The following is a 15,617-nucleotide window of genomic DNA, read 5'->3' as shown; positions in this document are numbered from 1 at the left end:
TGCAGTGTCTCAACTTCACCCAATGTCCAGGCTTATGACCTTCAACACCTATAAAGGACATCCAAAATAATTCTGGATTGAAATGGAAGATTTGTCTTTTCAAGTCCTCCTTTGTGCTTGGGGTCTAAACCACACATTCTGCATTTATGCACCTAATAGTACTGTCCAATCTGAGTATCTAGGAATTTGAACATCTTAATTATTGCCACAAAGTTTCAATACTGTTGTATGTGAACCATGGCTAATATTACTACTCAAAATGGCATTAAATAGCACAAGCATAGTCATTACTGTCTGCATTCTTTTCCATTTGGTATACTACTGCTAGAACAAAAGCCAAACAATCAGCCAAAATTCAACGAAAAGCCAAGAATGCTGCATTTTCTGCATTAAAGGTTATAAACAGGTACTGCGAACAAATTCCTTTCTTAAATTATTTTAAGCACCTAAATAACTTTGTCATTACCTTTATCCCCCCCTTACTTATACTCCCTTGTAGGTCACCACACCAAGAACCGTCAGCGGCTTATTTTATAATTTTCCAATACTCTGAATTTTTTTAAACCAAGTGTGATGTTCACGGATCACTGTCAACTAGGTAAAGTATCAAGTCCGATGCCTCTGAAATAATTACTTTTCAAGCGCCATCAAAATGCAATTGTTTAAACATGTTAAAGCTACAGAATTAGCATTCCAGAATGGGAACACCACATTTGACAAATTTTTTACTTTATTTTAAAAATATGTGCAGGAAATAGGCCTGCTCTCAAGCAGGAATTGAATGATAGATAAACTCTGTATTTCCATTCTACTTTGAATATTCAAAGATCAATACTGGTGTTGAGCCTGGAGACACCACCTTCACTAGGTGTAATTCTGCAGAGGACCGAGACAGGCCAGAAACCATGAAGCATTCCCATGTGTGTTTCGATGATATGGCTGTACCCAAGTAGAGGAATGCCAGTACTCAAATGTCTGCCCCGTTGCTCAATTTAAACGTAATTGTGTTCTAATAAATGTGTCTCCTAAACACATACTGTTATGCACAGACTGAGATTTTCATTTGCTACGTATACGTAACACCAAATCATGAAAGATTCATGGCTCATAATACACGCATAAATTTGCTGCACATAACTGACTCCAGAAGAGAAACTGCCCCTTTTTAAACTCATCCTTCCAGTTCACTGTATATACATTTAAAGAAGCATGTCAGAAGACTCACCTAAATAACAATGATACTAAGTCTTCTCATCCTTCACTACACTATCCTCTTACATGTATCTTGCAAACGCAAATACTATTGAAATATGATTAGCTCAGTTACAAGAGCAAATAAATGTCATAATTAACACATTTTAAATTTGTGTTTAGAATTTAGTATCTGTTCATCCCAATTTTTTTTTAACAGTTGTTCACTGCAGAAAATATTCCAACATTGGAAAAACCTACTGCATGATAACTCTTGCATTTCTCCAAGATTTAAAACCCATTATCCAGGACTCTCCACTGCAGAGTCACTTTCAGAGGACATACGAGCTGTGCTCTCAGGCGGAGTACCAAGACAACAAGTCCCAGAGCTACATACTGAGGCAAAAGTCACCTTGCCCATGACCTAACAACACAGGTAGTATTCATTTTTCCTCCCAAGAACTCTCATCTTTAGTATACTCCATTGGTACTTTCTATGTGCAGTATTTCATTTAAAAAGTAAACAAAGCAAATTTTGCACAAACTTTTTTGTCAAATTAAGGAATTACCTCCTCAACTCACAAGTAAAACACTAACTTGGGGGAGACACTTTTAATCTTTTGATTAGAAGTCGTTACTTGTTGATATAATGATGGACACTTGATGATCCAGTGAAACAAAAATGGAATTGAACACCACAGTTGGTAGGTTTTAGTTGCTGTGGGCTTTCTGGCTTTTCACAGCCCAGTTCAGAAGAAACGTAGGTCACACGACTACTCATAGTCCATTACCTGTGTCAGAAGATAAAATCAGACGTCCTCAAAAATTTTCTTTCATACACTAGCATTTATTTATGGTAAAAACACACAATCTTTTCATGTCTGAGTGCATTTGGGCAAAATGGGCCAAGATATATATCAACATACTTTACACCACTGAACAGGCTCAACTTCTTTACACCAGTGAGTTAAAAATAGAAGTCATAGAATTTATATCAATTTTGGCTTGCATATTTACTTTTCCACTTAAGATTTAATCTCATTGATAACTATGACTTGTAAACAAAATTGTTCTATTTCACTGCAAATCAGCCTCAGTTGTGCTCCCACCCCAACAGTGAGGAGAGAAGGAGAGAGTATTTGCTGATATCAGGTAAGAATTGAAGGGGAAGGAAAAAGTACTATGGACATTTTCCAACATTTTTTATATGCAGTCCAAGAAGGTGTAATACTTGGACTGTCCTCTACAGAGAGCAAGCCTGGAGAGCTCTTTCAAACACACATTTATGTATGTAGACTTTAAAAAATTTCTAAGTAGTAGGTTTTATGCTTGAATGTTACTGCTCTTTCAACTACAACTCTCAGCTGTAACACACCAGCTGCCCATTTAGTACTCACTTCCAAAGCTATCCCCCCCCATGCCTCTGATAGACTGTTTCACTGAGTCTTAGCACTAATCATTACGTCCCCTTTTCCACACTGGTTCTGCACTTCCTCTTCTCCTTTTCCGCCATGTTGTACCTTTTTTGTTGTTGTCACTGTCTTTACACCTCTTTCCACCTTCTGCCTCACATGTGCTCTTAAAATCTATTAATCTTTGAAAGCACTTTCCTTTTTTCCCCTCCACATAGGTTTCTTTTTCCCTATTAACACACGCTTCCCACATGTCACACAACAAGCAAACTGGTGGGGTTTTTGTTTGTGTGTTAATTGTCTCCCACCCCCCTCATTCTGAGCACGTTTTTCCTTTCTTAACCATCTCCTGCTCCTTAAGAACTCAAGCTGAGGAAAACAAAATCAGACCTATTTACAGTAGCTAAAGTACTGTTTCCTAACTGGGAAGTATTCCCTGACTGTTGTGCCCTGTGCTCCAGGAGTTAGGCTTGTGGCTACAAACTCCGCTTTCTAAAATTAAACTGATCTCATCATCAAAGCATCACATCCTGCTTGGTTTCTTATTTTGTAGATCCCCAACAGAAAAGAATAAATGTGGTGTCTACACACCCATCACTGGAAATAAAAAAAAAAAATCCTTTCCTTCACAAACCAAGGAGAGTGACATGATACTGAATTTCCACTAGTCTATCACCGCTCAGTCTTGCTATCCTTCTCTTTAGAAAATAACTTGGACGCCTCGCCTCTCACTTCATCAACATTTTTCCATCCTGCATGAAATTGTAACCAATTCAGTTTTTAATGTCTATGGGAATCCTAGATGAAGAACAGTGAAGCTGCCAATGTGAAGATATTTTCTACCTTGAAGCACTTCTGAAAAATTCAAAAAAGCTGCTCGAAATTCGTGCATGCAGGCAGAAAATACTGTACTTCTCCCCGACCCCCACCAAAAAAAAAAAAAAACCAACCACCAAACCCCTTCTGGTCATTCATACTCGTCACCTTTCTCCAGAAGCACTAATGTGGACTGACAGCCACTGTTTTTGCTGTATTATCTCCTATATCCTGGAACTCGTATAGATGACAGGGAGGGTCATGACATTGGCAACCAGCTGTCAGCACATGTTCTTCAGCCCGAAACGGCCATGCAAGTCCAGAATTTTTGCAATTCTTTTTCTCCCCCCCACTTAAGTAAAAATGATTTAAGAAAGGTGCCGCTACGCGATTGCAGCGTGGCGCTTGGAAAGGCGCGCAGGCAACGCCTGACCTTGGAACAATACCTATCCCTGGGGGCAACCCCGATTTTCTGGGCCGGGGGCTACACATTCCCACCGTGTGGGGCCAGGGCAGCGCGGCCGACCTCCCGCCACCCCCGGCGGCAGCGGTGAGGGAATCGATCCCAGACCAACCAGGCCATTTACACAACTTCGCCTCCATGAGCATGGCAACTTCGAGATTTGGCCAGCCTTTGAGAAACCGCCCCCAAATAAGCAACAAAAACCCGCGGAGCCGGAGGGGCTCCGGAGGGGCTCGTGTTCCTTCAGCCGAGGGCACAGCGGAGAGGGGCCGAGCCCGCCCCGCCCGTCCGCAGCCCCGGCCCGTCGCCCCCCCACCCGCGCCAGCGCCGAGCGGGGAACAAAGAGCGGCGGGGCCGGCCCGGCCGCCCCCGGCCTCATGGTCGCTGCGTCCCCCTCGTCCCTCCACGCCGCCGCCCTTCCCCTCACAACCGGCGCGGGCCGCGTCTGGGCCGACGGCCCGGGACGTCCCGCTGGGGCCCGCCGCCGCCCCGCCGTACCTGGTGCCTCTCAGCGCAGACGATACTGTTCATATTGGGAGCCTCCAGGCTGAGGGGAAAGCCGACGAGGAGACGCAGCCCCAGCCCGCCGGGAAGAGGGAGCGGAAGGCGCAGGGAGAGCGAGGCGAGGCGGCGGGGGTGAAGCGAGGCGCTGCTGAGAGAGGAAGGGGGCGGCGGGAGCGAACCGGAGCTGAACGCGGACACGGAGCCGACGGATCCGCCGCTGGAGCAAGAGGATTCGCCACACCACCTGCGCGGGCGCTCCACTACGCCCTGTAACCGTCCGCCTCTGTAGGAGGCGGGCGGGTAGGCGGCGCTGAGCGGCTGGCATCGCTCCGCCGAGAAACAAGTCCGGCCGCGGCCCTCCCTCTGCGGGTCGAGGGCGGGAAGGGCGCTGCGGCCCGCGCGTTTCCCCTCTCGCCTCAGGCGGCAGCGGGCGGGAAGAGCTTGCGGTGGGTGAGGGATACGGGAGAAGCCGGGGTTGTGCCACGTTTCTACGAGTATACTCGTAGCTCTCAGCCACAAGCCCACCTGGTTCACTAATTTTACTTTGATTTTTCAAACCTGGCGTTGCCTTTTCTCCTCAGTGATGACTTTGCTCTCCTCACTCGGATCCGTAGTTGTAGGTGTCATATTTGTTTAACCAAAAAAATCTCATCTTTAATGCTGGAAACTCCCTGGCGCCTGTCCTGTGCGTGCGGGTGGCCAGGCTGCGCTTCATCCCACCTCTGGCTCCAGCGCCCTGAATTGTTCTGGGAAAAGCATTTTCCCATCTGGATGAGAAATATCCCCCCCTGCTTTTCACAATAAATCCTATCTTGCTAGGCAAAGTAGTTTTAAAACATCACAAATGAGGAGTGTTTGAAGTCTTGTCTGTTTGTTATGTGTTTGCATGCTAGATAGCATAATGGGTTTCTGATTCATGGCTGGGTCCCTGAGTGCTGCTGCAATATCATAATAAATAAAGCATGGAGCTGGGTGAAGTCTGAGATTCCTTGCTTTCTGATTTAAAACACCAAGGTCAGCTGGAAGGCAGCGATACGCTTCTCTCACCTCCCCTCCAAGGAGCCCACCTTGGCCAGAAGCTAGGAAACCTGTAAGAGATTATCTTAGTGTCTCAAAGGTGTATGACACACATGATAATATTTACCCATTTCTCTAACGTTCTTCCAGAATCTTGGTGGAGAAGCATGTTTCAAAACGCTGACGGTGGATGATTCTGAGGCTTCAAGCAGAATGTGCTTCAAAATACTGCAAGTGATGGTCTTACCTCCTCAGAAGCAAGCGGAGGCACTGAGCTGTAAGTACATTCCTCACCTGCGCCATTCCCTCTGCTCTCTGGAGACATACACCATAGTGCGGTGCCCATGCTGTGGCCCTGCTCTCTCCAGCTTCTCGCTGTGCTGGCAGCAAACAGGACCATCTCCACTTCTCACCTCTCAGATACATTTCCACTCGCTCCTCCTTTCAGTTTTTAAATCATCAGCCACACCTCAGTGCCTACCTTCCCACTCTCTGCTTTCTTTTTGAATGAAGCTTCTTATTAGGGCCATGTTAATCAAAGGTGCTTGTCTGTCATAAAGCTGGGAGGGAGAGGGAGGTGGTGAAAAGCGACAGGAACTGTGATCAAATAAAACAGTGCTGGGGATGTTCCTTAATTAAGTAAATCTCAGGATTGCACAACCTGCTGTTCCAGTATTCTTAGGAAAGGAAATGTCTTTATGAATCACCATTAGTTTTCTTTATCAGCCACTGATAGTGACATCAAAGAGCAAGCGTGGCATCTTCCCAACAGCACAGAGTTAACATATGGGTGTTACCAGTTCTTTTCACATAGACCCCCATGGCAGGGGAGACGTTTGGGATTTTGGGAACGGTGCCTAGGCTGAGAGCTGAGGCAGCATCTCCTCTGGGCCAGTTGCGTTCTGATCAGCCAAACTCACCTCCCACTGAAAAAAAAGGTTTTTGCTTTGCTTCTTGCTTTGTAATCAATATGAAATTAGTTTACATCATTAAAACACCATTGTTCCAGCTGAGATGTGACTCAATTTCCTATGATGAAGGGAAAGACTTCTATAACATGCAAATAACTTTATTTCAATTTGCTTGATACTTTGCAATCCTTCTGAATGAAAAATATGCTAAATTCTAATTGATTTATAAAGAAGAACACTTTATTGAAAGGGACCGGTGGGATCGAGTTGATACGTGACGACTGAGTTACTGGGAGCTGAGCCAGAAGAACTAGTTAGCACACGTGCAGCCACCAGAGCAGTGATGTTCATTAAGGTCTTAGATCTGCTAGTTTGACAACTGTCCTACCCTCTAACAGTATTTGTAAGAGAACATTAAAAAAAAAAAAAAAAAAAAGAGCAAAGTTATGCTTGTGGAGGCCCTGGATGTTCTGCATACCTGTTGTCTCCCACCATGGAAGATAGTCTTCCTAATTAATGAATGGAAAAATATGTTAGTCCTAGAAGAACAAGACCTGTTTTCACGTAAGCCACTCTATAATATATCTTTAAATCTAGTGTCAGGTAGCATTTCTCTCTGCACACAGATTAGTACAGCGCAGTGAAGTACACCACCTGAGTGAGGTATGCTACCAGTCATGGATCTGGTCCATGGTTTTCTTTTAAAAAGAAAATAGTTTTTATGAATGAACAAAATGTTTTGTGAAATACAATTTAGTAAAACATCATTTATTATTTATATATTTAAAATAAATACAGATGTGTATTGCAATTGAAGGTTACTTGTTTTCTCCGTAATTATCAGAGATACAAATCTACTCATTCCGTAACTTTTCCTTGCTGCATTTGGGAAGGACTTTTGGTAATTCATTATAGTTGCAGAAATCCTTGTGTAGAACATGTTTTGTTGGTGTCTTGGCTCTCAGAGTCCTTAGCAGTGACATTTTAATGGTGTTTGGGGTGTAGAGGCTGTGTTGGAATTAATGGTCTGTGTTGGACTGTTTCCTGTAAATTCTGGCACGTTGTTTGCCATCTGGCTGGCTGATAACAGCTACTCCAAGGAGGGCAGGTCGTCCCCTTTCCTTTCCCTGTTCTTAGGCAAAGCGATGGTCATCTGGGATGAATTCTGTACTTAGGAGCAAAGATTGAAGGGAATTTCGATGCAGTATGAAAGAGTATTAAAAGGTGCAGTTTTAATAGCTGTGGCCTTAAATTTTAAAGACAGGTTCTCTATCAAGTCTCTGTTCATCTTTCTTAAACAGTGTAAACAACTTTGCTGCTTCATTTCAGGAGACACCATTCTACTGCAGTGACCTTCCTTGATTTCAAATAGTTTTGTATTGGATGGAAAACCAGAGACTCTCTTCCACACCAGGGTTATAAATCATGTCTTGTCTCATTTCCATTAAGCAAACAGAAGTCTTTTTAATTAATTCCATTGGCTTAAGTCCATAGGAGACATACAGAGGATTCTGACAGAGCCACTAGTTAATGTCTTAAAAAAACCACCCCTCTTCTTCTGAATACCTGTCCTTGAAGGATCAGTCCTGTGATCTCAAAAACACAGCTTTCAGGATGAAGCATCATGGGAGCTCCCAACTGCAAGTATATCTTGTATAGAGAAAATAGCTATGATTTTTGAAAAATTATAGCTTTTATAGCTCTTTCAAGACAATTCTCACCAGGAAACTGTCAGCAGATCCATTCTGTACATGGAGATACTACCTTTATTTATGTTATGAGATATTTTTTACTTGGCCTGGGACAGCTGTAACAGTCTTTAACCCAGATGTGACACCAATTTAAAAGTATGGATGCGCTTATACAAATGCATAATAGTGTTCACAAAGCAGTATCTGTCCTGTCATCATTCTCTGAGCAAAGAAGTCAAAATTTGATATTCAAATCTGATTCCCCAGCAAATGTGGTGGGACATCTTAAGGAGATTTGCTTAAAGTCTGGTCCTTGGGACTGCGCGTGTTCAAGAGCTTCTGAAGGGCTGGATCAGGAATAAGCCTTTAAAAATAATCCCTAGTCTGTGGCTTTCCTGTAGAACTTGGAATTTTGTTATTGGTTCTTAGGACTGGAAGCTTAGTGAAAATTAAATGAACTCTCCCATGCTTTCCAGCTGTATTAATTTATGGTTGCTGGGTGGTGATATTTGCAAATACATTCTACTTGTTCATTATAAAAACGCTGACTTGTTCCATACACCTGTATGTCTTTCTTGCTTCTATAAGGACAATAGTTTCTTTGGCTAAAACATCCTGTTCAGAGTGTTACAATAAAAGGCTGTAAAACAGTTTGCTCTTAAATTGTTTGCCTTCGTGACCCTTAAGCTTTTTGCCAGCTTCTGACTGTGCATGCAAGTTAGAGCTTTGTACTCTTTGTCCTTGGTGTTGCATTCACAAAATATGTTTGTTGACTCTGCTGCAGTCTGGTAGCTCCATTTATTTTTTTTCCCTCCCTGAAACTACATCATTACTTTCACTCACGGTCGTAATGAAAAATTAAAATGTAAAGAAAAATAATTTAGAAATTTTCAATTATGAGAATATTTCTTCAAATATTAAGAATGGTAGCACTTGGAATGTCTGGAAAACAAACAAAAACTCAAAGAAAAGCGATATTAGTGTGGCGTCACGCACGCAGGAGCAAGGGAAACGTGTAAGTCCCCGCAGCTGCCTCTCATGTCAAAGAAACATTGACTCCTGGTATGCCACCACAACTGGAAAAGGCTGGTGTGTCACTTATAGCTCTGCAGACTGTTACATCCCTAATCTGGTCATTAAGCAATGACTGTAATTAGGAACACTAGAATACAACATTGGTAGCAGGCACAGCGCCATCCTAGCAGATTGGGAGATCAAGTCTGCACTCCAAGACAGACCGTTTTCATTCCTGTGGCTGTGAGGAATACACGATCTGTCATCTCCATCTCTGAGTCAGGTTAGCTTTTAAATTAACATAAAGGCTGTGAGTGCAGGAATGACCAGGGAGTGATTTATCTGCGTTTCTGGGAAAATAAAAGAGAATTAAACATCATGTTCTGTCGTGAGCTCAGAAAATGTTCCAGGCAATGACCAAAGATTTGTACTAGTAGGACCAAAGCTTTTGTTTTGGTGCTTTTTTTTCAAGCAAAGCTCTTTTTTCAGCTTTTGCAGAAGAACCCAGTGTCCTTCAGTTTTGTTTTGTTTTGTGGTTTTTTTAATTATTGGTAACATCTTACGCTAATGAGAATAAAATTGATTTAAGAGTTGGACCATGCATTTGTAATCTCTGCACAAGCAGAAGAGTAAAGTCACTTTAACTCTGCTTGTACGTTTTAGCCACAATAATGCTATGACTAACTTCATTTAAAAAAAAAAAAAAGAAAAATGTAGAAAAACCTTTATGGCCTGTGAAAGGAAAGCTTTTTCATTGTATATCCATGCTAGCAGGAAGGCAGAAAGGCAGAAGGTGAATGAGAAAGCCTCCTTTAAGGTTTTTCAGATGTGCGGAGGGACAAGCCAAAGATGACCTATATTGTTTCTTGATCAAGAGCAATGAATTAATATTAAAACCTCGTAATTTATTCCAAAGAACACAGAAATGTATTATAACTGTGTCCTTGCTCTGTATTGTGCTGCACCTTGATGGTGTCTGAAAAAATAACTCTCTTATTGTAGATCCTCTTTGATTTCATCAATGTCAGCAGTTCATTCAACATGGGAGTTTTTTGTTTAACATTTGGGACAAGTTATTGGTATGATTTGTTGCCAAAACCATTGATGAGTGTGACAACCGGCCTGCCGTAGATTATGGATTTTGTTAGGGCTGAGGAACGCTTCCACAGAAATGAGATCTCTTTGAGCCGAAGATAGAGTTTAGCCAGCAGAGTTTGTGTTGAAATTATTTCTTTCACATTACTCATGGTACTTTGCAATTCTGTAACACTTTCTGTTTGAAGACCTCAGAACTGTATGTAAATTAATTCAGCAGTATGGAAATGCATAGGAGGAGATAACTGGTTTATATTTATGCTTTGGTTTTTTGTTGTTTGTTTGTTTTCACAGATGAGTGGACTGCATGAAGAGAACTGTCAGATTTGCCTGAGATCACAAAAGTGTAAGAACCACAACACTGACAGAAACGAAGCTTCCCAACTCTTGAATCTAGAGAGAATGCAATAAAATGAAAATCAGGGCAGTCTACGCTCATCGGAATTTTTGTGGGACTTCTGCAAGTGCAGCGTATGGTGTGTGTCCAATGTGTGGTGCGCTGTTCTAGGGGTGATGTGAAAGACCTGGGAGGGAAAAACGAGAAGGGGCTGCAGCAGAAAGCAAACGATGGGAATGATATTTAAGAGTAGGTTGGAGAACCGCCTGTGATTTTCACAGCTGGTTGTGCTGAGCCGTACTGAACTGCTTCCAGCGCAGCCCTGACTGTCTCACTGGTAATCCCAGCGTATTGACCCAAGTGCTTCCTCACTAGATCTGTGCAGGGGCTGGATCTTTGCTGCCTGGAACTCGTGTCTTCTGCAGGGGCCGTAACTACCTGTGTTCTGAGCTGCTCTCTCCTCTCCTTGGAGCCTTGAAGAGGCTAGGGCTCACCAGAAGGGATTTGGGGTACAGGGGCTGTGTAAGGAATGCTTCAGTAGCTCAGGGCTATAAGGACCTTATTATAGTCCTTATTGTAGTGGGATTCACTTTAATGGTTGGGCTAAAAGGGTAACTGAGGCAGCTGAGGGCTCTCTGCTTGTATGCTTCCTTTGAAAATGGAGCAGGTCACTGTTTCCAGCTTTGACTTTTTTTCCATATTCGGCTGGTAGCTTCTGATTGCAATGCTAATATGAGCAAATCTCTGCCAATTTAAATGGGAGATGTTCATATTTAATATCCGTAGTGTGACCTGTTTATACTTATGGAAATTGTCACCATTAAAATAAAAGGACACATGTAACCGCAAGTTTCTCCTTAATGAGAATATTCAATTTAAATACAAGTAAACAGGAACAAAGTGGTCTTATTTTAGAACTAGTCAACCCCCATATTGATTTAATCAGGAATCAGTTCATGCACAGAAGCAACCTTAAGTTGCCAGCACCTTGTAATGCAGTCACAGAAAATCTGCATAATCAAAACACCATGCACTTTGAAGACATGCACACAAGTGTAAATAGGACGAGCACTGAAAGGTTTACAGGGGGAAATTGTAAAGGAGCACATCTGGAGCAAGAAATGCTTTTCCTGAAGCACCAGTGTCCCTTCAAGGATCTGAATTGCCACACAGCCTTGACAGGAGACAAAAAGGCTGCAGAGATTTAAAATCCCAGCATGATGGCTGCTGATGGGAGTGAACTAAATGCTACAAGAGTATGTAACGTACACTCAGTGTCATGTATATCTGCTCTCCCAAGGACTGCAAATTCCATTATAAGGTCATACGTCTCAGTTTTTGGCTGCATTGTTTTAGCACAGAGAATGATAACTGCTACAGGCTGCCTCGTGTTACACTAGATTATTAATAGTGTCATTATCTGGCCAAATACTGCAGTGAAATGACCAGCTTATTTCTTTATATCTATCTACATATATAAAATGTGCATTACATACTGCCATTCTTACATATTCTATATTAAAATACCAGGATACTTAGGAGAGGAAGTTAAACAATAAACTCAGTTTTTATTAAGATGAAATACTGTATTTTGGCCCTCATGTTAAGGACTCGGTTACTTTATTATCATACCGAAGATGACGAGTTTGTCACATGCTGATCTATAAATGTTTATGGTGCCAAGATAATTACTGATGTGTGATAGCCATGTGTATTTTGTTCCAGCTTCAAAGCTCTTCAGCCATCCCTACCAGTCAACATGAAGTTCCTACTCCTATTATAGTTAAAAGCATATTTACCTTTGAACTCTGTGGGAACAAGAACTGTCCCCTTGGGTAATTGTGTGAAATAATAAGATTTTAGTAACATTTACTTTACTCATCCTATCAGCGAGTTGATTTGAACCAAATTACTTAAGTAATCGCAGCACGGTTTATTTACGATTTAACATTTTTAATTATCATGCAAGTCTCTAACATTAGGAATGATGTGTATTTAGGAAAAAGAGAGAAAGATATTAGTGATTTTCTACAAGCAGGGTTCAGATAATACACACAGACCAAAAAAACCATACAGCCGCTCCAAAATATATAGTGTGCATTCAACTTCTGTGAATTCCAGTAGTTACTAGAGCAAAGCAAGCAGATGATTGTTTTATATCAGTCCAAAGAAACATTTTCATTTTGTATCACTGAGACCTGAAGTTCTGAAATGAAATGGAGAATGTTGTCTTTCATTTCCCCAAAATAAGTTAACAGATAATCTATCTTCACCTCTTAATTTTTGCCTCTTCTTCATTTCTCTTGTATTCTCTTGTTCATTTATTGTCTGTCTTCTGAATGTCCTTTCTTCAGTAATTTTCATTGCCTGCTTTTATGGCACTTGGCTAAAAACAAGGTGATAAATTACAGACTCTTCATGAGAGCGAACAATCAGCAGTGGCTTTACTCTTGTGATATTTTTATGGGATGCCTTATCTTTTCCTTTTGCTTATAAATGAATGAGATCTGAAATCTGTTTGATGGGAAAGGGGAAGTGGCATAACTATTTATAAAGTCACAGCTACAATGTCAAGAAGGAAAACACATTTCAAATCCGTAAGTGAAAACTGGATCCCTTTTGGTTTTGTAGTCATTCCCTTTTTATGAGCAAATCAGGATTATGCCCTGTCATTACTTGGAATTCTACTATAGTTACTTTTCTTGAAGTTTTCCCCACTGTGATATGTGATCTCATCACTAAGATTAATGATTGTAGTCTCACAAACAACTCAGATTTATAGACCTCATTTCACAGTTTAAGAAACTGAGACTCAAAAAGGGCAAGCCATTGGTTCAAGTTACAAAGGAAGAATGTAGGAAAATTGTGAGTTAAATTTGGACCACCCAAGTCCTATATCAACATTTTCACCCTGAAGCTATTGTTCTGTTGTGATGCAAAGAATAATATGACTCATGCATGTGTGTTTCTTTTTCTCTTCCACAGAACCATTTAGAAGAGGACCACCTTATGAATATGAATAACCCAGCATGACCTTAAGGAGGAAATATCCAGAAAGTTGTATTATCATTTGGATCAGATTAAAAACTTGAGATTTATTAAGTCATCTGCAAAGGCTGATGGCCAAAATAACTGGCTAACTGCAGGTATTGCTTTAGTATCTTCCTGTACTTCCTAGCTACTGCTTTGAAAAATGAAACATTGGGACTGGGAAACTCTGTATTTGATGAAAGAATGGGTAATGGCATGATCATAGTGAAAAGTCTGGTGGAGGGATTAAAAGAAGGAAATATTCTCAAGATTTCCAGAATTTCTGAATTTCAGAATTAAAAAACCAAACCAAAGAGGCAGAATGAAGGAGAAATTATTTGCCGCTTTGTGACACCTTTCCTTTCAGCTGTAGCCATCCCATCATTTTTCTTTACCCTTCTCCACCTATAGATTCAATTCATCTTCATCCACAAACTAACTCTCTTGACCAATTTGACTTTGCCATTCCTGACTTCTCCTTACTTTAGGACTTGCTTAGCTCATTATCATCCCCAGCCATTTTCCCAGTCTCCATTCACATTCCCAGGCACACCTCCAGCTCCACTGCCCAAAACCCTTCATTTATTACCAAACCCCCAACACCTCTCATTTCTGAGTGCTCTCTGCATGCTCCCAAGCTCCTTGCTGCCTCTCTCCCTTACTCAGAGTTTAGGTCAGAGAAGCAGCTGGTGAAGTGAGATGTTATTCCTCCACAAACCCCCTGATGGATGCAGAAACACTTGCTCTCCTATCTCAGACTGCCTGCGCTGTGCAGGAGATCAGGCAGCGAGAAAACTATTCCTCGATAGGGAAAATGTGTCCTGAGCCTGTGTGGCTGAAGAAAAGTCAGCTCTGCGGAATAATTCTGCATCCTTCACCTGCTGCCTCCTCTGCGTGCTGTGGGACTGGGAGTGCTGGATGTGAAGCGGATGCACTGCAGATTTCAGGGACTAGCATGGCGTTGCCATGTGCTTGTGGATAGGTGGTGTGCTTCACTCTCGGGATTATAATTTCGGTGGTGGATGTGTGATTCAAATGGGTGAAACACAGAAAATGAGCTAAAGAGGAAGAAGTACAAGCTGCAGGTGTACTAACTTTCCCTTCAGGAGAATGGGGCAGGATGGCAACACCAGCTGTCACAAGAAGGGATCCCTTGCTTGCTGCTTGTACAGGACTTTACTGCACAACAGCGGAGATAATTTACAATAGTTTGTTGCACAGCCTGTGGGATTACTTGGAATAACTTTTTATTTTTCAGGATCAAATCTAAAACCTGCAGTAACTTTGGGAGGTTTGATAGGAGAAGCACTTCAGCACATACCTCTGTTAGACACGGAGTTACGGGGTTCTGCAAATTAGGGTTAAAGAAAAGAGCAAAGGGGATGTATTCTACAATCGTCTGTAATTCCATTCATAATGAAGGAAGGAGAGGGTGTTTTCATGATGATCTGGATCCGTTTCTAATAAAACAGAAATATGGCAAACACATTTCCCTCCATTATATGTTATCACTGTTGCTGCTGTTCTGCAAATCCAGCTGAAGAAACAAACGGTTGGGAAGAGCAACCCCTACGGCCTCACCATTGCTTTTTATCACCTCCTATCCCCCCAATGCAATTAATTGCTGGGACATGCTGTAACGCAGGAGAATGACATTACCTAAGCTAAGAAACAACTTTTTTTCTGAGAAGGTTTTTCCATTTTTCAACCTGAATCATTCAACAGATTGAGTTTGCATGGGAATGGGCAGCTGGCTGGCAATTCTTACACATACTTTCGCTACTACAGCCAACGTACAATGGGCTACAATGTCAGGATAGCAGTACTATGTATGGTGTACCCCTAGATATGACTGGCTAGATATTTAAGATGACCAGGAGAAGGCAGAAGCAGTGCCATATCATAAAGTGGCTACTTGTAGTTCTTTTATTATCAGTAGGGCAGAATCAGTAGAGACTAATGAAGGCGGTGGGTGCATGACGAACTGTTATTCACTAAATCCTTCAGTAGTAGGGGGCATCTGTTGGAACAAGTAAGAGGTAGATTTAAAACTTTGACTGAAGAAAGTACTTCTTTACAAGGCATCTAATGAACTTGTAAAATTTGTATCCACAGGAGGTGATGGAAGCCAATTTA

At 41.9% G+C, this 15,617-nt stretch overlaps 1 protein-coding gene and 1 long non-coding RNA gene across 5 annotated transcripts in view; one reads left to right on the top strand and one right to left on the bottom strand.

The window, feature by feature from the left end:
• The window catches only part of IVNS1ABP (influenza virus NS1A binding protein), a 19,471-nt gene extending 13,649 nt beyond the window's left edge, over window positions 1-5,822 (bottom strand). The window contains exon 1 of one of the 2 annotated variants that reach the window (XM_054833057.1): window positions 5,531-5,822. The gene's annotated coding sequence lies outside the window, so the exon portion shown is untranslated. Of the gene's footprint in view, window positions 1-4,380; window positions 4,521-5,530 lie in introns of those variants that run through there. The other variant, XM_054833054.1, reaches the window with a different exon arrangement.
• On the top strand, window positions 4,716-15,617 carry LOC129209133 (uncharacterized). Of its 3 annotated transcripts, XR_008577993.1 has the most exons (5): window positions 4,716-4,832; window positions 5,554-5,680; window positions 10,409-10,590; window positions 13,437-13,597; window positions 15,597-15,617. It is a non-coding gene; the product is annotated as an uncharacterized LOC129209133 (long non-coding RNA). The 3 variants fall into 3 exon arrangements; XR_008577991.1 differs by lacking the exon at window positions 15,597-15,617 and having other exon boundaries at window positions 13,437-14,568; XR_008577992.1 differs by lacking the exons at window positions 4,716-4,832; window positions 15,597-15,617 and adding an exon at window positions 4,852-5,002 and having other exon boundaries at window positions 13,437-14,568.

Source organism: Grus americana, chromosome 8, assembly GCF_028858705.1.
Source record: "Grus americana isolate bGruAme1 chromosome 8, bGruAme1.mat, whole genome shotgun sequence".
NCBI lineage: Eukaryota > Metazoa > Chordata > Aves > Gruiformes > Gruidae > Grus > Grus americana.
Note: the sequence above shows the minus strand (reverse complement) of the source record. Positions and strands in the feature narration are given on the sequence as shown.